At 40.1% G+C, this 23555-nt stretch overlaps 1 protein-coding gene across 1 annotated transcript in view; it reads right to left on the bottom strand.

The window, feature by feature from the left end:
- Window positions 1-20006, bottom strand: part of il34 (interleukin 34) — a 93912-nt gene extending 73906 nt beyond the window's left edge. Inside the window, exon 1 of the mRNA XM_041796586.1 lies at window positions 19735-20006. The gene's annotated coding sequence lies outside the window, so the exon portion shown is untranslated. The remainder of the gene's footprint in view (window positions 1-19734) is intronic.
- Between the last annotated feature and the right edge of the window lie 3549 nt (window positions 20007-23555).

The following is a 23555-nucleotide window of genomic DNA, read 5'->3' as shown; positions in this document are numbered from 1 at the left end:
GGTTGTGCCAAACTTCTTACATGTTTTTAAGAATTATGGAGGCCACTGTGCTCTTGGGAACCTCGGTGCAGCAGAGACTTTTTGTTGCCTTCCCCAGATCTGTGTCTTATAACAGTCTCTGAGCTCTGCAGGTAGTTCCTTTGACCTCATGGCTTGGTTTTTGCCCTGATGTGCATTATCAGCTGTGAGGCCTTCTATACAGAGATGTGTGCCTTTCTAAATCATGTCCTAACGATTTAATTTACCAGGTGGACTCTAATCAAGGTGCAGAAACATCTAACCTATGATGAAGAGAAATGGGAGGAACCTGAGCTAAATTTCAAGCATTTTGCAAAGAGGATGAATGTAAATGTGATACTTAAAGGTGTTTTTTTTGTTGTTGTTTTTTTTATTTCAAATAAATTTGCAGAAATCTCTAAAATTCTGTAACCTCTTTGTTATGATGGAGTACTAAGTGTAGATCAATCAGAGAAAAAAGAGGGTCTGAATACTCTCTGGTTGCACTGTTTATGGTGTTTTATACAGAGTTTTTGGTATTTTATTGTCATCATCAATGTTTGTACACAGAGTAGACAATTTTGTGATAGCAGCGGGCTCCACCAGTTAAATATGTTGCTGTGACACTCTAGGATTGTGGGTAATGTAGTTTGTAAGCCCAAGATTTTGAACAAGCCATGTTGTTTTCTCAGTGCAAGGTTGCCTTCATACAAACACGTTTTTTAAATGAGCGAATACCACTGTTGATTACTCAGGTATTTCATGGTAAGTCTGCTTTTGGTGACTGGGATTTTTACTTTTATTAATCAAGTTTAAACTTCTATTGCAAGAAGAGTTATACCAACCCCATACCCCCTTTACAGGACAGCCTGTGCTCTGGCTCTCTCACCAAAACAGCTCTCACTTTTAAGAGAGGAGCTGAGGGAGCCATGGCACACCAAGTGTTAATTTCGTCGATTAAAACTATGACTAAAAATGTTTGTCAACAGCCTTTTCTTCCATGACAACAACTAAGACTAAGACTAACAAAAATAGATCGGTGATGACTAAAACTGACATAAACGAAGTTTAGATTTCATCAAGATGACTAAAATTAGACTAAAATGTAATGTAGTTTTTGTCTGACATTAAAAAACTGTGATATTTCTCCACTGTGGGTAAATCTGTCAAAAAACAATGCATCTATAGCTATTTTGCCTCTTAGCTGTAGAAAGCAGGGACCCCAGGATTGGCAGAGTGTGGGTGCGCAGATGGGGGAGTGGTTTAAGGCGCTACCCACGTACTTGGGCGGCCTAGGCTCAAATCAGACCTGTGCCCCTATACCGCATGTCTCTCCCAACTTTCTTTCCTGTTTCCAAGTCTATCCACTGTCCTTCCTCTATCCAATAAAGGTAGGAAAAGGCCCAAAAATAAATCTTTAAAAAAAATGGCATTGGCATCACTAACATGATTTGGTACCAGATTTAGGCAAAGAAAATTGATACTTGGACAAAAAGTAAAGACTAAAATGTGAGGACTTTTTATGGACTAAAACTAGAGTAAAATTTCATCAACTAAAACTAAAGAGGATAGAAATGACTAAAATGTGACTAAAACTAAAATGCATTTAATTTAAGACAAAAACTTAAACTAAAATTAAAAACAGCTGCCAAAATTAACACTGTGGCACACTCAGATTAGTTTAAAAAGTACAAGAGCTAAGGAAGATTACAGAGAGGCAGCAGTTGGTTGAGACAAAAGTAAAAAGATCTCAGTCTCATGAACTGCTTTGGTCTTGAGTTGTTGCAACTGGAATGATGGAAAATAACTTTCAGAATTTGTTACAAGGTTGTTAATCACTGAAAGTAATCATGATGATGATGATTTTTGCTGTGAGTGAGTGGCACTAGTCTCAGTCTTATTTCAAGGTTAACCAAGTAAAAGGCAAATATGTGACGTTAAAGTTGGGCATCAAGCCTCCTAGGAAACAGCTGCAACACACCAGCTAACAGTCACATCACTACACTGGTTATGCATAACTTTGATCCATCGTTGAATCAAAACAGACCAAAAACACACTTGTAAATTATTCAGACAAAAATCTGCTATTTTTCTGTACCAGACAACAAACATGTTTATTTCTGCTTGAAAATGAGCATTGTGACATTGGAGTAAATTCACCTTCAGTGGACACTCAGCCAAAGCGATGGCTTTATTTCTTAATCACCAGAGAAGGCTGGTCGATGAGAGCCTGCCCATTAGATCCTGCTTGTATGTGGGTATTATAGGCCTGTGAGAGTGTCACATGGTCTTAATCAATAACAGAATAAAACATGATTTTCCACTTATAGTGAACAGCTAAATCCAGATGGTTACATTTGAAGAGGTTTCTAGGAAGAGGGAACATATTTGGGAGTCAAGAATGTAATGAGAAAACCCACACCTTGACTCCAGAGATTCAGCAAGCCAACAGGCAAGGCAAGCAACTGCTTGGCAGAATGAAGACCCAGAGGGCTGACGATTTTAAATCACAACAGCGCAACACTGAAAGTCTGCAAAGGCAGTACAAACTTTCCCAAAGAGGGCTTTGACTGACAAAACACACTCATTAAATGCCAGAATTTTGCTTGTCTAGCATCCACAGGAGAGATGAGAGGAACTGAAAACAATCCAATCACATCAGAGTCATAAATATCGATGTCTATGCTGCAGACTGGACTCAGACCGGACTCAGTTTTAGCACCACAAACCCCTCTGCTGGCATATTCCACCATGCACTGTCTCCACCTTCACTAATACACACAGTTACTGCAGGAGGCGTGTCAACCTGTCTCATTAGCTTCAGTGTAAGCATAAGCAGTGCTAGCTCTCAGCGTCTGTACATTCACAGCTCTAAGGCACTGATGTACTGCAAATGAATATGGAGCCATGAGAATAACAAACTAATTTAGAGCGCTAAGTCTGCTCTATGAGAGTGAGGTGCTTTAGTCAAAAGTGTGAGCTCACATCATTAGCAAACCACCAGGGGTTTATATATGCAGAACAGGCAACAACTGTTTAACATCATGTTAGATTCACCAATAACCAGCCAATAAAAGTCACAAGATCCGTCATCTGTTTCATTTTAAAAGACCTGCACTCCTACAGTGTCATCAGCAGAGAAGGAATAAGATTTATGATCCTGTGATTGTTTCCACAGGCAAGTGAAATGTTTTGCACTTTAAACAAAAATTTGTGTTTATGTTTTAGGACTTCCTCTGTGTATTTACTTTGTTTTAATCACTGTATAAAACACTACAAATATAGAATAAAAGCAGTTTTACACTCAACACTTTGTAACCTTTTTAACCTCTTATGGCCCAGCGTCCTCATAAGGAGACATTACACTGGGTTGCCTGCCCCCGTACACTTATTTTGCTTAACTTAGACCTGTTAGCACATTTGTGGTCACAAATGCCCATTACAATGATCAGTGAACATTCCAAATGCTCTACTGTCAGTCTAGACACAAAAGTGGTCAAGGTACTTTTCAGATGTTTTGATTGAAACCTGTTTATTCATGCTTGAAATGTCTGTAGTTTTAAATAGCATGTAAATCTGACATATTTGATTAATAGTATAATGCTACAACATGGTCAGTCAGCAGGTACTTGTATGAGGACACTGGGACTTTTTTATCGTTTTCTGTTTGGTTCCGCAAAAATAAATATACAATACTGTGCAGAATTTTTAGGCATGTTTGGGCCCAAATTTTAGGCTGAAGTAAGGCGTGTGATGGCAAGTAAGCCCACCTGAGGGCCCCATGGGGAAGGATGGATGTCTTTGTACACTACCAAGGGCATGGGGAAATAATCATAAAAAAAAAAACACACAGCTTTAGGGCAGAATTATGGGTAGATGTGGCACTTAAACATAGCCTAGGGTACTGTTAGGGTGGGTAGGAGGGTTGCCACAACCCCCAGGTTGTCGTGTGTATGTTCTAAGCACCTGAAAACTGTTGCTGGTTGCTGGGCGTATTACCAGGGGTGCAAAGGCCCAGACCAGAGAAATGCTGTTAAGCGCTACCTTGGTTGCTGAGCGACACATGTACATGCCAAATGTGTTGACACTGACTCTGGCCGCCCTCCCTCCTCTCTTCAGCCCGGGGTTGTGGAACATCAGGACCGTTGAAGAACCATTAGCACTTTACATGACTAAAACTTCTGCACAGTACTGTAGCTCGGGGGGATGGAATTCACAGATTTCAAGTATCAGTGAGTATGAATGCTTATTGCATAATACATATTAGTCTTCACTGATTTTTAAATGAAAATTAGGGCTGTCAAAAGATTACAAATTTTAGTTGTTTTTAATCTCAGAATTTCTGTGGTTAATCGAGATGATTGCACCCTTTAAAAAGCATTTTCAAATCCCACTATTTTGCTTTTGTTGTGTCACTTTTTATTTTTCTATTGTCTTATACTAGGGGTCGTTGACTTCCTGTTTAGATTCAGACTCTTATTTATGAAACATGACATTAACCAAAGAAAAAGGAACTGGTTATGGATTGAAAATGAAATAAGAGAATATCAAAAAGGTTCAGGTGACTCTGACTTGTCAACTGAGCTGTCTGTAATTTTATTTAGGTAAATGAGATTAATTAACCCTGACCTTTTATTCGCCGCCATATTGCTGGTTTTAAAACTTTGAAAACCAATCTTTGGCGATTTACCCTCATTCACCTCACTGACTAGTGTATGTAACACTGATTATATCCAATGGGTGGCGCTACTGTAAATAAATATTTTTTGAAAACTGTGGGGAAAAAAGGAAGTGACTCAGTGCTGCACAGCTCCTCGGAAATCTTGTTTGGAGTAAGAGCAAACATCCAGGTAATAAAATTCTTGTCACAAATCTTTTTAGACCCTCTGACAATCATATTTTTGTTGAAGGAAAAAAAATTGACAATAAAATATATATCTTCGATTCCTCAGAAAACCGGGTCAACCTCGGTTGAGTTGCCAGTTTTGGGTAAAAAGCCTGGCAAGTTAGTCTATTCATTTCAATGGTGAGCAATGTTTTTGAACCAATGGTCACAGGTTAAAAAAAAAAAAATTACAGTGTATCATACAGATTTTACATTTAATGTTATAAATCATTACAATTTAGGGGTGTAACGGTACAGAAAATTTTCGGTTCAGTATGTACCTCGGTTTTGAAGTCACGGTTCGGTATGTTTTCAGTACGGTGATTGAAGCGGATAAAATTTAATTTTAAATTTTTTATTAAATTGTATTAAAATAAATAGGCTGAATAGATTACATTTAAATTATAAATAATGCTGCGACTTCCCTCCAAAAGTTTTCGATGATTAAAAATTAAGAAATAAATATACATCTTTTAATAACTGACTTGACACGGACTTCACTACTGGATTACTTTTTTAACCAATGGGACCTACTGCAAAGTTTGGAAGAACTTTTCACAGCCCATCTTGGAGGACAAAGAGGTTAAAGCCATGTGAAATCTGAGGATAACTTTACTTATGACACAGCTGCAGAGTCCCTCTCTCACTCCTCCGAGGCTGATAGTTGAAGGTAAAGTTAACATGATTCACAGAGCCAGAGCACCACTGCTAAATGGGTGATTTAAATGAAGCCGGCGGCTCTTCTGCCTCCACGCATGCCAACACTCTTCTTCGTTTGTTTTTGTAACTGCTCCTTCCTCTGTAATGGCGTTTGCTGGCAGCTTGCAGGCTCATTGCCGCCACCTGGATTGAAGTGAGAACTCTACTTTTTTTAAATATTCACTGAGACATATTCGTCGTATTACTGCGTGCACCGAACCATGATGGCCGTACTGTGACGGTACGGGACAAAAACATGTACCGTTACACCCCTATTACAATTCTATAATTTTACGCACACAGGCCTACTCTCTCTCCCTCGATCTCAATCACAGGCATAATGGACGACAAAAAGCAGTGCTTTGTTGCATACCACTTAAAGTGAATGCAGGTGTTTGATAGGGTCGTAGTCACACTCTGTGGTCCAGTGAGAAAGTTAGACAAGTGTAATGTGGAACTATGAAGCATGTTAAGGACAACAATTGAACAAATGCAACAATTGCTTATTTATTCATTTATTTTTGGGCACCTGGTGGTAATACTGTATACCCCAGTAAAATTTGGGGAGGGTAAGACAGTGTTCAGAAATGGATGCCGCCCAATCCTAGCCCCAACAGACTTTCTATTGTCACTTCTCTACTCAACAAAAGCCCTCTTTTCATTTTGGAGGAAACTTTCCTACTGATGATAACCAAAACCTACACTTCATAAGAGACCTGCAAACAAATTAAATGAAAAAGGAATGTCAAATCTCCATATTTGATCAAAAACATTCTGTGCTCTTATATAAGCTCTGTTTTTCCTAGCTGAAAGTTTCTGGCTCTACCTACTAGTGGATTGACAACTTCCTGTTGGATCTGAGGCATCAAGTGATGCTGGAAAGCATCTTACTGACTCCCAGTCATAGGATCCTTCAACAGCTGGGTCCTTTCCCTTTTTTACAGTTATCATCCAGTTAACTTCATGATGTTATGCAGCTATTACCACCTTCACTTGGCTCCTCTTTGGTTTTGATAAGTCTCCAAACAGGTTGAAGATATATCATCTGGCTAGGTGCTACCAGAATGAAGTCCTATATCATAGCTCAAAGTCCAAGAATCAATAGAGATGGTACTGGATTTCAGAGAGACCCCTGCCTCATCTGCCTCCATCACCCTGAGTAACCTTTCCAGTCCACGTTGTAGAGTCCTGTCACTCTGTTGTAAGCATCAGGACTAAAGTGGAAGCTTTACAGCATCTTGTTAATAACACAAAGCAGAGGATGTAGTTTCAGCTGCAGCTAAAGAGGCTCAACCTCTCTGACGGTCCACTTTAACATCTCTATGATTCAGTCCAAGGGCAGACTGAAGAATAAATTCACTCTGCTGAGAAGGTGATGGGCATCAATCTGCCATTCCTCCAAGGACCTAGGCTGCAGGACGCAAACTTTCCTAATTACACCCCTTTAGCAGGAGGTGGATGGTCCATCAGGACCACTTAATGCCACAAGGATCGTTTCTCCCCAAGTGATGATATATAGCAAAGTTTCAGGAAGCAGGACCATGTCTCTCAGTGTCCCCATAAATTCAAAACTAACCCTCCCCTGCCCTGTCATTTTCACAGTAAGCATCCCTCCCTCTCACCTTTTTTCTATTTCTCTCTTTCCTCCTTTCCATTGGGCGAAAAGGGTCGTCTTCATGGCTGGAAGCTACGGCAGATCCCCTGAGAAGCTTCCCAAAATACTAGCAAGAGTTTAACATCACTGAATACAGAATCATCAATCGAACAGAATAAACAGTGATTAAACTGTGTCCCATTGATGATGTGGACTATATTAGTGAACTTCCATTTTCCTTCACTTGACAACTGTAAATTACAAAGAAAAAGGATGCATAGGCTGCAAGGGGAGGTTGAATTTTCAGTACAATGTGTTGAGCTGCTCCCAGAACCAGCTAGTATATTAAAGTTCAATGACAGCATGAAACAAATACCAATAAAAAAGACCACAAGTTAAAGGAGAGTTAAAAAGCCTGAGGTGCTATAAATCACATATTCTTTACAAGGGCTCTCAAAAATGTAACTTTTATGACATAATTGTGAAGTGCAGAAGTGAAGACACTTTAACTGATAATAAAACGTCACTTTCCATGACTTGGAATGGCGGAGGGTGGCAGGAATTTGCTTTAAGGAGTCTGGAGTTAAATGGCTTGTAAAATTAGGTCTTACTGAAGTGTGAAGTGTGGTGGATCGAGTACTTGTGAAGTGTGACAAAAGAGACATTTATTGGGTGTTAGGGCAAAAAAACAAATAAATGAACAATGGAAAGGAAAATCTGGCATTGATTTGCATCCGATGTTTTATTTTGGAAGGTCTACACTGAGGGTTAGGCTGATTTTAGCATTGCTGTTCTGATTTTAGCTTCTAGAACCATACAAACCATACATTCTCTCTGCTCTGTCTCCTGTCTCTCACTTTGAGTCCTAACAGCATGCAGGCAGCAGACATTGTGTTATTGCACAGCATCCTTCCACATTGCATCTTTTCAATTCTCTGCCCAGTGAATACAGGCTCCCCTTTAAATAGTATGGCATTTAGCGCTTTTATTTTGAATGTAGAGTAATAGATGTACGGTTGGGGAAGCAGTGTCCAAACCACATGGCTTGTCAACAGTAATACCTAAGGAGTCAGGGCTTGGTCCTCCCCTTTTTATAAAAATACACCACCTCCTCTGGTGCAATCATCTGCTCACATGGCTTTTCTTATCCCGGCTATGCAGACGATACACAGCTGTTCCTATCCTTTCTACCAGATGACACAACCGTCCCTGCTCGGATCTCATCCTGCCTTGCTGATATTTCTAAAGGGATGTAGGAATGTCATCTTCAGCTTAACCTGTCCAAGACTGATCATTCAACTACAGATTAATATCCAGCTTGGATCAAATAAACTCATGCCAACTAAGTCTGCCCAGAATCTGGGTGTCATGATTGATGACCAGTCGATCTTGGTGATTTACCCTCTATAACATCAAGAGTATCAGATCCTACATAACACAGAATCAACACAGCTTCTGGTACAGGCTCTTGTTATGTCATGCATTGACGACTGTAACTCTTCACTGGCAGGCCTCCCTGCATGCACATTTAAACCTTTGCAGATGATCCAGAGCGCAGCAGCACGTCTGGTCTTCAGCCAACCCAAGAGAGCTCATGCCACTCATCTGTTCATCTCTCTACACTGGCTTCCAGTTGCAGCTCGCAAAAAAATCAAAACCCTTATCATTGCTAGCAAAGCAGTAACTAAAACTGCTCCTGGTTACCTGGAATCCCTCATTCAGGTCTGCACTCCTTCTCGCCTGCTGCATCCAGCAAGAGGCAGCCCACTAGCTCAACTCTTCTCCTCTGTTGTCCCTCGATGGTGGAATGAATTACCCAACACCATTCAATCCACAGAGTCCCTTTTGACTTTCAAGAGAAATCTAAAGACCCAGTTCTTTAGAGAATACTATGCACTTAGCTAGACTCTTATCTGCTGTTGTCCCCAGCGGTAGAATGAGTCTCCCAACTACAGTTGACTCACACAGTCCTGCTCTACTTCTGGGGTTTTGTGCTAACTCCTTGCTTTGCTAGATCTTTGCTCGTGTTTATCTTACTCTCAGATGTACTTGGTTTTGTACACCTAAGAGTAACATTGTGTTAACATGCTTGTAACAGGTGTGAGCCAAATAGTTTTACCCCCATATGAACACACACCAGAGCATAACATTGTGTATGAAGGACAGTAATGCACAACTGTCTCAAATTTGTAACTCAAGCTACCAAGCTCTGTTGAAGAAAATCATCGTATCCAACTCTCCTGATACCTTGTCATTTACTTTTTTCGTTGTTCCTCACCCATCTCTACTTGTGCAACACAGGAAAAATAGAATAGGACAGGGGCAAAAGGGAAAATTGTCTGTATCTGTCTCTCACATGCTGTCAGAATGCAATAGGAATGAATGTAATCAAGCTGGTGTTGTCGCTATTGCTTTTTTCACTGGCATGAGATGTAGCGAGGACACTGCATGCTATGTTAAACTCGGTTTGTCCTTAGGTTTTGTCATGCATGGTAAAAGGAATGTACCCTCTCTTTCTTTACCACTCAGAGTTTACTTTGCTCCTCCCACAAAACAGCTCTCACCTTAATTTAAGTGAGGAGCAGAGCACGTACTCCAGTTTGAAAAGCAAGGGAGCTCAAGAAGGAAAGGCAGTTGTTGGTGGACAAAAAAGTACACAACCACAGTTACATGGAGCCACTTCATTTGCTAGTCGTTGGCTCTTAAACGGTGTAAAATATCTTGTTGAACAGTTTCTTTGCTTCTCAAAGAAACACAACAAGTGTATTGAATATTTTAGAAGAGGCAACTAGCAGAGTCTTTTTGACTGGAGTCGGCCTGAAGCCTGTACTCGCACGTCAGAATGCATAACATTTGTTTACCCTGTATGGGCTTCCTCTTAGTTACTAGATAAGAAGGTGTCAGAATCCACTTTTTAGAGTTCTAATATAAGCAAAAGTGCCATGCAAAGAATGATACCAAGTTACAATCTTGCCTCTGACAGAGCACATATTTTAGAATTTTGGGGTAACTGCTGGGTTGGCCAATCCAGTTTCAAGGGTTGCCACCATCAACCCCAGCCACCCCCTGGATCTGCCCTTGATAAGTAACAGTAATAACTTCAAAATCTCTCCTTTAATCAATCAACCCTACTGCTCTGTACTCTGCTAATGTCTCATATCTGCTGCTTGTTTACTAGCTGGAAGCACACATCAGCCTCTGACAGTTTTAAAACTGATACTGATCATTTCAGTTTTGCACATTCACTGGAGCAGGAAATTAATGGAGCACCAAATGAAATGAAAAAGGATAATTAAGATTCAAAGTTCACTATGACACATGATGTCATGCTTATTTTAAATTTAAGACTGTCAGCATTTATGTGTTTAAGGTCCACAATTAGGACATTCATTTATTTTAATCCCATTAATCTGATGATTTATTTTAACCTCCTGCAGCAGTTCCCTGCAGCTACAGCAATGTAAAATAAGTCCACTGCTGCTCCTTGATATCTCATTTCACAGACAGCTCAGTGGACAAGTCACAAGTCATCTGCACCTTCAGATATCAAACATTTACCTTTTAACAGTTCCCTTGTTTCATTTTTAATCTGTAGCAAGTTCCTTTTTCTCTAGTTGGGTTTATGTCATAATCTTCTCGTACCTGAAGTTCTTAATTTATTTCAACATAAAAGCAGGTCTTTATCTAAACAGGAAGCCGATTACCCTTAGTTCAAAATGGTTCAAATATCCAAACTAAAATTAAAAACAGTGGAATTTTAAACGCAACACAAAAAAGGGAGAGATTAATTGCAATCAACTACAGAAATTCTGAGACTGATCATGACTTACAAAGGAAATCATTCTACGGCCCTAAGTGTTCAGAATAGAGGTCAACTGATAATCGGTCCGGCTGATTACCTGATACCAATATATGGCATAAAAAGTCAGCTGCTTTGGCTCTGCTGCATGTGTTTCTAGGGCTCAGCTCTCCCTCAGACTGTCTTACCTCTTATGCCCCACCCACAACACTATCTGATTGGCTAAGACTAAGGTGTACAGTCATCAGAGATTAAAACTCAACTTACTGATCAATAATCAGTCCAAAAAAAACAAAAACAAAATTGACCCTTAGCTCTTAATTTCTAAGTGTTAAGATAGCTGAATAAATGCAAATATTACAAATGTTCCTACATGCCTGCTCTAAGCCAAATCTTTTGCACACACAGACATGATGCACAAAAGCTGCAAACATGAAACTGCCTCAAAGTGCAGCAAGAAAATTACAGGGTTTGTGATTTTCCCTTTTAAATGACATACTTCATGTAAACAGGCCTGTAGGATGTATATTTCTATAAAAATCAAGAAAGGATTACACTTGCCTATTCATATAAGTATATCTATATAAATACTGAGTGCTGCCTCCCTGTCTTTCAAATTAAATCTGTCTCCAGTCCCTCTCTGACTCTTAGTCAAACCAAGAACTGATCAACCAGCACAGTGGTTCAAAAAAAATCAATGTTATTTTCAAACCAAACTCTAATACCAAACAAACCCTCAAACAGACTGATATGCTGTGGCAGGTGTTCCCCATGGACCCCCATGCCTGGCCTCTGGCCAGAACTCCCGGATATGAAATTTACATTACATACAAACAATAAATTTACGTAGTCTTTTTACATTTCCTTATATAATCATCATAGAATAGAAATGGTGAAGTTTTGTTTCTTTTATACAAGTTTTATCTCTTCTTATCTTTAGTCTTTTAAATTGTGACACTGGCATTGTAAAAGGATAAATGAATTTCAATATTCAATGATCTAAACATGTAAAAGACATAAATTACAATGGTTTTGCCTCCCATAATGTTCTTTCTAGATTTTTATTTTTGCTCTGTTGGCCCCCTCTGTCCTCTGAATTTCTGTGTCTCCCTTAGCGCCCCGTTACAAACCCACCAGGAGGTCGGGGCCCCCACTTTGAAAAACACAGTGGTATGACCTTAGTCAAAATGTCCCCGGAGTGCTTTTACTAAAGGTCAGACCCTCAGGTTGGACTGTTAGAATAGAAATAAGGCACGTATGCACGCGTGAACATGCATATTTGGAGCCGATACACTGCAGCTGTCACTTTTCTCCTACTTTTTCAGATCCCTGTGAGTTTAATTTTTGGATTTTCACAGTAACTTTTCAACCACTTCAACAAGGTTAATATAGGTCACACACCTGAAGCCAAACAGCTTCATAAACTGTAGTTTATGGAAGGCATAGGTAGACTGGGCCTTATTTCACAGTAACAGTCTGTTTCCCCCTCTGTAAAGGAAAAAGTAGTGCTCATTCAGCTGCATCAAACATGGAGGTTACATGTGCAACATAAACTACAGATATAGACGCCTCTAGGACTGTCAGTCAGAAATAACTGCTTCCTCTTTGGGGACACAGAGTAAGATTTAAAACTTAGATGTGTGAATGCTGCTATTTTGTGTTCTCATTTTCCTTTCCAGAGACTTACTATACGCTGGTGCCTCTGGTACCTCTGCACCAGAGCAGAGGCACTTTTACCATCAGGCAAAGATAGGTGATTACCTGAGACCTTGTGCTGCAGTGGGCCACAATATTTAGGCAAAGGTCAGCATCAAATGTAAGGTATATTTAAAAGGTTTCTTCAGTAACGAAGACGAGTATTTAAAATGGAAATAAGGTGCACCTAACCTAGCAGCATAGCAGATGGATATGCCCGTTTTCATGTTTCTCGCTGGCGAATCCATCTTGCAAAACTCCCATCTGAACCGTTTGGGCCCGGTTAGAAAGTGTCAGGACCAATCAGCGACGAGGGGCAGTACTTTCTGGCATGGCAGAGTCGTGACGTATGCAAGCAGCAACAAGAGGCCGGCAGAAGAAATTAGCATGGATGCTGCTAAAGCGCCAGTTTTATCAGAACTTGACATTTTTTCATTAAAGAAAGAGCAAAGACAAGTGTAGTTCGCATTATGCAGTTCCCTATGGAGCTTACTCCTTGGTAGGGGCGCAGCTAGATAGCGGCTATGACACATGTTTTGTTGCTCTGATTGGCCCGTGACGATGTGACAGAATGTTCATCCAATCACACTCTGAGTTTTTTTCCCTGCCCTTTCCTGAGTGCTGTGTATGAGCGGTTTATCTGGAGTGTCAGGTTAGGAAAATATCAAAACACTGCAACATGCACAATGCCTACTACACTTTCTATGTATTCGTCTGGACATATGTCAATCATTGTTGTTGCCAAGGCAGCATCTATTTGACCAATAGAAAAACATAAATAACATACTGCACATCAAAGCTCATTCCTGATTTGTTGGTACATGTGTCAATCAGATGTGCAAAACAAATCCATCTGGCGTGCCAGGTTAAGGTGCACCAGTGTGCTTAGAATAGCTTTAAAATAGTTTAATATTCCAAAAAAAATTCCAAAGAAATGATCCCTGCATCCTGCATTTAAACCATTCAAAGAGCCCCACTATGTCTTTATATCAAGCAAATTACTGTAAGGTATGTTAGGGACAGTGTTGGGTGTTACTAAGAAACACATGCCACTAAGTAACGCATTACAGTAACTCCATTACTTTCTATGGTAACTAGCAGTGTAACACGTTTATCTTGAAAGTCATTCATGTTGTTACAATTACAGAGAATTTAAAACACTCATTACTTTTATAGCCGACAACTCGATGATAAAGGATAAAAAAAAGATCTGGTTTGGCAGACAACGTAATGCCAACATAAACACAGCAGCATCCAGGGAGACAGAGAACTGCTGCTGCAAAGACACACAAACCAACACACACAAATGCACACACACACAACAGCACTCCAGCATGAGCTTCTTGTCAGGGAAATATCGGCATTATTTTTCCCTCCTTGAAATAAAAGACAAAAAAGAAAACAAATAAAAACTTGACCCACCACCAAGATCAGTAATTCTTACTTTACAAAGCGCCAAGTCAATCAACACGCTTCGGCTAAACTAGTTACCAGAGAGCCCAGTGCTACAAACACTGGTAACCCAGGTACAGCTCACATCAGCTGGGCAGACCAAGGAGGAGCCACTCCATCAAATCAACCAAAGCTTGATGTCAAATCACCACCAGCTACACAGCATGTCACCAAGGAAGCACAAAACAGACAGAGAGGAACATTTTTGAAGACTTTACTCATATCAACTGTAGAGTCTACTGCTTTCAGAGAAATAAATAACAAATACAGATGGGACAAGAGGTAGGAGCTGCGCAGGGGTTAGTGCTGTTGCCTCACAGCAAGAGGGTTCCTGGTTTGCTTCCCAGTCAGGGCCTTTCTGTGTAGAGTTTGCATGTTCCCCCTGTGCACGCATGGATTTTTTTGGAGGTACTCTGGCTTCCTCCCACCACCAAAATCATGGTCATTAGGTTAACTGGTGACTCTAAATTGGCCGTAGGTGTGCCTGGTTGTCTGTCTCTATATGTCGGCCCTGCGACTGACTGGCGACCAGTCCAGGGTGTACCTCACCTCTCGCCATTGACAGTTGGGATAGGTTCCAGCCAACCCAGGCCCCCAAACAGGATAAGGGTTATAGAAAATGAATGGATGGACAAGACGTAGGGCCATGTAGAAGGGCATTAAGACAGAAGCTGGGATTTAGTTTGTATATCAATGCAGTACAGCTATTTTTTTTTAGAGTGGACAAATGCTTGACTTCAAATCCATGTCTTTCCACCAGAATGATAATGGCTACAACATTATATGAAACTTGTAAGATCAATTCACAGATGAAAGCATTTAAAGGTAATTATTGCTGTTCCAGATATGAAGATTCCAGTGCTGCTTGAAAGTATGTGAACCCCTTAGGCAGTTTAGCGGTTTCTGAGAGGAAACTAGCCAATCCACTGTAGTTCCATACAGATCAACAATGCCGAGAGGAAAGGAGATATCCAAGGACATGAAGAAGAGGGTAGTGACAGCTCATCAGTCTGGGGAGGGCTATAAGACCATCTCCAAAAGATTCCAGCTCCATCCATCCACTGTAAGACAAATCATTTACAAATGAAGGGCCTTCAACATTACAGCAACCCTGCCTAGGAGTAGACCCCCAACAAAAATATCACCCAGAAGCACCAGAAAAATAGTAAATCAGGTAAAGGCCAACCCACACATCACCTCCAGAGAGTTGCAGACCTGTCTGCTAGCATCTGGGACAGATGTGCGTGTGTCTACAATCAGAAGAAATTAAATAGCAATGACATTCATGGGAGGGTTGCAAGAAGGAAGCCTCTGCTTTCAGATAAGAACAAAGCAGACTGTTTCAACTTTGCCAGATAGCACTTGGACAAACCAGAGGAAAATGAGTCCAAAATAGAATTATTTGGTAAAATCAAAACCACCATGTTTGGAGAAAAGCCAACACTGAATATCAGGGGAAAAAAAGAAAACTCCTCCCAACAGTGAAGCAATCATGGTGTTGGAAATGTGAAGGTATGGGGCTGATTTTCTGCTTCTGGACGACTCCATATTATCCAAGGAACCATAAATTCTCAGGCCTATCATGAAATTCTTGACCAGAATCTCCTGCCATCAGTCAGGGAGCTTAAGCTGGGATGGAAATGGAGTATGCAACTAGACAATGACACAAAGTATTCCAGCAAAACTACAAAGGATTGGCTTTAGAGAAAGAGGATTCCTACTCTGGATTGACCCAGTCAAAGTCCGGACCTTAATCTAACTGAAATGTTGTGTCAAGACCTGAAGAAGCTGGTACATGCCAGATGTCCCTCCAATCTCTTTCAACTGGCTGAGTTCTGCTGGGAGAAGTGGGCAAAAATCCCCATAAGCAGATGCGAGAGACTGGTTAGTGGGTACTGAAGATATTTGGTTGAAGTAATGGCTGCAAAAGGTGGAGCCACAAGCTACTAACTACAAGGGTTCAAATACTTTTGCACATGTTAAATTTTCAGTTGTTGTGAAATAAACCACTTTTGTTGAATTAAATAATGAAAATATATCTTATTTTGTGTGTGTGTGTCCATTATTTGGAAGGTGTCGTTTACAAATTGGGATTTGGATGTGCATTTAATACGGTTATTTTACTGTCTTTTTTTTTTTTTTACAACAGTGACCATGTTTGGAGGGTTCACAAACTTTCAAGCAGCACTGTATATCTTCATACTTATCATACGAATGTACCAGTCTGTTAAAAAATACATTTGCAGGAAATATACACTGCTTAACAAATTTATTAGACCACCTGTCATATTTGTCTCAGAGACCATCCAGCATCATGAAGCGCTTTAATGTGGACTCTTTCATTTTCAATGAGCTCTCCATGTTTTACCATTTTGAACAGGAGTGAGGGATTTCAAACTGAATTAACCTTTTTATAACCAAATTTGAGCTGGCTCACTGGACTTCTCTGAGAAGTCAGAAATTAATCAAGCATAACATTCAAGTACCGGAGTCGGACCGTACCAACTGTAACAGAATGTGGGGGGAACAGTCTAGGTGCAGATATCCTGTGGCTGGAACGTACCAACTTGAGGGGGGAGTCTAGCAGAGCGGTTTGACAGCAATTATGGGCCTTTTTTACAACCACTAAAACTCATTTTCTGTTCAGAAATGCAAGTAAATAAATATAAGTTGACATGTTAATTAAGAAATGCTGTGCTTTACTATTTTTTCAGTTTTTTTGTAAATTAGTAAATTTGAAAATTCATGGATAACAATAAAAAATTATATTTTAGAATTAAAATTATCATTTGGGTTAAAGAGCTTCTACATATTGGTGTATTTACCATTACAGAAACATACAAATGATTTTGGTAATTACCAATACTGTTAATTTAGGGCAGCTGTGGTATAAACCTTACTTTGGGTGGTGGTCTAATAAATTTGTTAAGCACTCTATATGTAAGCCAAAGAAACTACATAAGGCTTTTCATTACTGAATGTCTATATGTGAAAAGAACACATTTATGATTTAGTACCAGGGAGACTTTATGACCTTTGGTAAGTTTTTATATATTGGTATTGGTATCTGCTTAAATGAATCATATCAGACATGGACAAAAATCCAAAATCAGTTATCTCTTATATAATAATGGATTACTTTGTGATTTAAAGCCATCAAATAAAATGTCCTTGTGGCAGAAAAAACGACCTTACACCTGAACAGTGCCTATATTGTTAAACCTGTTACACCTTATCTTGAGACATGTAAACCATGGTAATCACCACACTTTTCAACTAAATATCCTCTACAACAGTGGTTCCTGAACTTTTTCTACCAGGCAGATGGAAATCTGTTCCAGCCCAACACTCCCCGCCATATACATCAACATATATCAATATACACTGAAAGCCCATCTCACACAGGTAGCATGTGGTGAGAAGATGGAGCATGGCTCTATATTTGATATATAGTGCTTAACAAATTTATTAGACCAGATGGATACGCCTGTTTCCTTGTTTTTCACTGGCGAATCCATCTTGCAAAGCTCCCATCTGAACCGTTTGGGCCCGGTTCAAAAGTGACAGGACCAATCAGCGACAAGGGGCAGTACTTTCAGGTGCGGCAGAGTCGTGACATAAACAAGCAGCAGCAAGAGGCCGTGCAATTATGGCGGAAGAGCTTAGCGCGGATGCTGCTAAAGCGCCAGTTTTATTAGAACTTGATGACATTTCTTTGTTAGAAGAACAAAGAACAGCACTGAGTTGTTTTCTTTTCAAAAATAACAAAAGTTGAGTACTTACATGTCTATAGTCGCCCTGTTTTGTTTTATTCCTCATTAGCTGTGCACACGCAGCTTGATAGCTGCTATGTCATGTGTTTTGTTGCTCTGATTGGCCCTTAGAGATGTGACAGAACATTCATCCAATCCCACTCCAAGTTTTTTTCAAAGCCTCTGCCTTTTCTCAAATGTTTCCTATTGAAGCTTTTCCAGATGGATGTGTGAAACAAATCTATCTGGAGTGTCAGGTTAGGAATGAGGAATTTCAAACTGAATTCACCCAAATTTGAGCTGGCTCACTGGGCTTCTCTGAGAAGTCAGAAATTAATCAAGCATAACATTCAACCACTAAAACTCATTTTTCTGTTCAGGAATGCAAGTAAATAAATATAAGTTGACATATTAATCAAGAAATATTAATGTGCTTTACTATTTTTTCAGTGTTTTTGTAATCAGTAAATTTGAAAATTCATGGATAACAATAATAATTACATTTTAGCATTAAAAATACCATTTGGGTTAAAGAGCTTCTACATATTGGTGTATTAACCATTGCAGAAACATAAAAAATGATTTTGGTAATTACCAATGCTGTTAATTTAGGCCAGCTGTGGCATAAACCTTACTTTGGTTAGGATTAGGGTGCTCTAATAAATTTGTTAAGCACTGCACATCATTGTACAGGTGAAGCTGAAAGCGAGATATAACTCATCATATTTTCTCTTAGCCCTGCATTTACCTGGAAATTGTCACACAAACTTGCACAATTGTGCAACATGGAATTAACTGTTTTTATGTGGCTTCAATGAGCTGCAGACATCATCAGGATTTACTTTTTAATCATATTCTTATCAAAGGTTTGCATTTATTTACATTTTGACACAAACTTAAGAATTTATGCAGTAAATAACAAGCATTCAGACCCTTCTGAAAATGATGGAAGCAACAAACAAAACGGTTGGAGGAAAACTAGACCAAGTCAGACCTCAATGCAGATCTAGTGTTCTCTAGAGCTACTTAAAATGTCTCAAAGATCCGCCAGTAGATCGTGATCTTCAGGTTGGTGACCCTTCAATTACTCAATTACTGTGTAGACTCATTAGCAAGTGCTGCATGCTCACATTTGGCTATATCCTGTATTTATGCAGTTCTGCAGCTTTGTTAATTGAAAAGAAATCCTGCAAATGTTTGTCTTCACTATCTGTAACTGCTCTAAAAATGGAGAAGGACCTCATTATTTCAATGCCTGGGGCCCCAAATGGCTAAAAACCCCTGCAGCCAAAGATGAGAGTCCTCCACTTGTCTCGCGCTGTGCCTCACAGTCTTGTCTCAGCGGGCTCAACCAGCCAAACTGCTTCTACAATGTGTAAGCTGAACTTTTGTCAACCTTTTCATCATTCACTACTGCTGCCGTCTCTGGGCGTTAAAATAAACAGATGTGGATGTTTATTCTGTCACGCTGTGATCTTGTTGGAATTCAAGCTCACCCTCTGAGATCAATACAGCCTCACTTCAGTACAGTCTCACTGGCACTGAGAAATTGTAAGCGACTGCTTGCATAACCCCATGTGGGTTGAGCCACAGAGTTTATTTGCCTCTGATCTGCGGGCGCCTGCTATCACTGTTATCTACCAGATGAACCAAAGAGTCACTCAAGCAATACACCTGGCGAAAGTGAAAGCATTAACTTCTAAAAGGCAAAAAACAGCAAGTAGAGGTAAAGGTTGGAACAAACAGCCACATAAAGCAGAACAAACAATTTCCCGGAGAAAATTTCAACAAATTGAAATCCCGAGATTTGTAAAATATCACCACACACAGATTTAAAAAAGAAAGAAAAAAAAACACGCACCTCGGATTTGTCCTCTTGCCCGGTTCCCGGGATGCGTAAAGGTTGTATCCGTTCAGAAGTGGCACGTTACAGTGAGTCCTGGTTATAATAGGAGAGAGGTGGCTCTGATATGAATCCAATCATTAAATTCACCACGGAAAGTCCATGTCTGTCGTCGTCCATTCAATTAGATTTGTGCGCTCTGCCCGTCCGTGAGTGCCACCGAGTGCGCAACAGGCTGACCTGCAGCTCTCTGAGTCCTGACAGCCCACTCCACACCGCAGACACGCCACTGACACAGCCTGCCTTCAAAATAAAAGAGGCTGAACCACTGAGCTACGCTATATTGCGTTTGACAGCTCTCTCTCTCTCTCTCTCTCTCTCTAGCTGTCCCTCTATTTGCTTACTGAAATTCTCGTTGTAGCCAGTTAGATAGATTGATAGATAGATAGACAGATAGACAGATAGATAGATAGATAGATAGATAGATCTTTTATTTTTTTTGGGGGGGGGCGCTTGTAATTGTTCTGTCCTTATTACTAACTACTAACTATCAGAGTGACATTGCTTAATGCTCCTGGCTACTTTTGTGCAGACTACTGTCTTAGATCATTAATGGGGGATCTTCATCTATAATAGATGCAAAGGCCAGTTAGGAGACTAGTGATGGGAATTCCAGGTCTTCTCAGAGATCCGGATTTTGAGAAAGAATTTAGTTAATTACTTTTATACAGCTACATTTTCTCCTCTCTCTCTCTCTCTGTGTGAGTGGAGACTGAGGCCCCATTCACATGGAGACGAAAACGATATATTGCTGTTTCGTTTTGAAAAAGTTTTCTGTAAAGACAGAAAAGTATCGTTTACAGTCACCCGAAATGTAGTTTCCGTGTGGATGAAACGCCGATACGTCAAAAAACTTTTGTGTATACACCTGAATTTGTTTCCGTGTGGACGGGGCTTTAATGCACAGAGCCCTGAGCAACATCATCCCCCCTCCCCTCCTGCTTTTCTTTTATCTCATCTGATTGGTTAAAAGTCGTAGACAGAAACACTAAGACCAACACAAACACAGACCAACGCAGAACAGTAAGGAGAAAATATCCCCCCTTTATTCTGTGCTCTTTTGTGCAGAGAGGGGACACATCACTACAGGGGATACGCAAAAACATTCTCTGCACCAAGACAAGCTTTCAGTGTGGCTCTCTGCTCTGGTCTTAACAAAAAAAATGTTCCAGTTCCCATTAAACTGCTGCATTCCTACTGCTACATCCAAGCTAAAAGCTAGCAGCAGGCCCTGGATATACCGGACAAGCCCATCGTAATGATCGCAAACCCATGCTGAAACAGACCGGGAGTATAAAGAAAACATATTTTCTGTCACAGAAAACTGAGTGTTGCTCTCTGTGCTTGTTTTAACAAAGAAATGTTGTCCAGTTGTGACAGAAGTGCTGCTGTGGCTAATTCCAAGCTAATCATTCCACTAGCAGCCATTGTATACAAGCATTCACACAAGTCAACCTTTCCTCCCATCACATACTAATGCCAAAGCAGGTCAGCAGAAGAGCAAAAACATCTTTCCCAACATGAAAAGCTTTTAGGATTGTTTTATTCTTTATTTCATACAGAAACATGGTCCAGATGTAGTAAAAAGGACGTAATTCTAAAGCTATATCTGAGGTATTTACAGCAGTGGAGGCAACCATTACAGAGGGCTTTCAGTACAACTAAACCCAAGTCTGTATGGAATGTCTCTGAAAGTAGCATCACTCACCCAGTCAGGCAGACACAGACAGACCCATGTGTAGGGATGGCCTCAGCAGTCAGCCAAAAATGTGATTAAGTGCCATGCAGGGTCTGCCTGCTCTGAGGTTGTTAAAATCAAATTCACTACAGCTACGTTTACACTGCAGTTAAAAGTGACCCGATTACGATTTTTTTGCTCACGTGTGAATTGTTTCTGATTTTTTTTTGTTTTTGACAGTGTGAACAGCGCGAGTCACATTAAATCAGACCTTATCGAATCAGATTCAGGCCAAGCAAGCAAACAATAAAAATCAGATCTGAGAAAAGATCAGAGTTGAGCATTTAGGCCTGCAGTGTGAACGTAGCATTATACTATTTAAAACCATGGTGAAACACTCATGAACGGTTCATACAAGGTATTTTGGAAAGAAAATGAGTGTTTTGGACATTTTTGTTTGGCTATATATAATTGAAAAAATTAAATTGATGTGCATTTTTGACAGTCATATCACTTTTGTGTGGGTCCTGGTGGTCCTTAGCTATTCGTAGATATGAGTAGCAGGGGCTCTGGAAAAAAGGTTGGGAACCATTTCTTTAAGGTAGCTTTACATTGGATAAAATGTGTGATATTGCCAGTTAGAGTACTGTTCTAGTGGACCAAAAAAGATAGTGTCCTTAATCCACCCTCTCAGTGGACGAAGCATGATGAGGTGCCTTCCAGGGTGCCATCATGACCTTCACTACAGACAAAGCTCCTCAATATACTGTTGATGTATTTCACAATATTAAAGCTGATAAAAAAAAACCTTAGGAGGCTTAGAAAATCAGATCATATAATGAAACCATTTATTATGGACTTTGTTTTAAATTTATGATCAATATTCAAGTTTAACTTCTTGAATCTCTGAGATAAAAACGTAGAGGTGTTGCTGTTGTTCTTTTGGAGACCATTTGTCGCCCCTGCTTTACTACTGTAACATTGATCCTAGACTTCACCTGCAGACAGTGCGCTTATTTATCTAACCTTGGCCGTAAACTTCTTACCTTACAATCTTGTTTTGCCATTAGTGGTCTGAAGGATTAAACTTGGCAGTGAACAGGCTGTCTCTGACAGGCTGTCCAGCATGGGGTTTCACACGCTTTTGTCTCGGACATCTCGGTTTCACATCCAGCGGGGGACCACATGTGCTTCAACTTAACGCCTCTTCTTATATCTGACTTTTAATAACTTCGCATGTTGTCATGAAAGACCGAGATGTCAGTCAATAATCATTTTACTTTGAAAGTTGACCGGAACTGTCTGTAATGCATGTCGTCTGTCTGGGAAGCGAAACGATGTTAAAAGGTAACAGATGATGCCTTTCTGATCCCCCGCCGCTCAGGAGCGCACGCTTTTATCTCCATTCAGCTTTGGAGCTCCTGGTTGTGCCGCGTTTTTGCGCATCCATCCACAACCATTACGCATCATCGCAGAAAAGAGCCAGATGATCACACACTGAATAACTCCGGGCCAAACCTCCCAAACCGCATGAGTCGCTCCAGGATGGCTGCTGAGCTCAGAGGGGGAAACCCACAGGAGTGTGGCAGCATGGGCACAGCTGAGCTCGGCAGGGTATTTCACCACTGTTTCCATTTAGTCACGATGTTGTCTTGGAAATGGGTTACTTTTCAAACAGAATTTTTAAAGTTTTCTAGATTTATTTCTAAAAGGATAAGGTCAAGAAAAAATATATAGGCCAGTAATTGATCACAGTTATTAAATTTAACAGCCACTTTCCAGCAAGTGTGAACATAATATAGATTGTAAACAGCAGCTTTATCAATGTTGCAAACTTCTTCAGCTGAATATATTTATTTTATTAATAATTTTATAAAATCTGATGTTGGCTTGTAAAAAATAGCTTGGGGTCATCAAACTGCCTGATTTATCATCCAAACAGACCTCTGTGCTCAGTGTTTTCCTACACATGTCCTGTAACTGATGTGGAAAGTGTAAATAACCACAACTACCTCCTAGCAGTTTAATGTCTCCCTAAGGTATCCTACTGCCTGGCTGTGGTCAAGAAGAAGGGCTGGGATGTTTTTAAAACTTCACCTAT

Source organism: Cheilinus undulatus, linkage group 9, assembly GCF_018320785.1.
Source record: "Cheilinus undulatus linkage group 9, ASM1832078v1, whole genome shotgun sequence".
NCBI lineage: Eukaryota > Metazoa > Chordata > Actinopteri > Labriformes > Labridae > Cheilinus > Cheilinus undulatus.
Note: the sequence above shows the minus strand (reverse complement) of the source record. Positions and strands in the feature narration are given on the sequence as shown.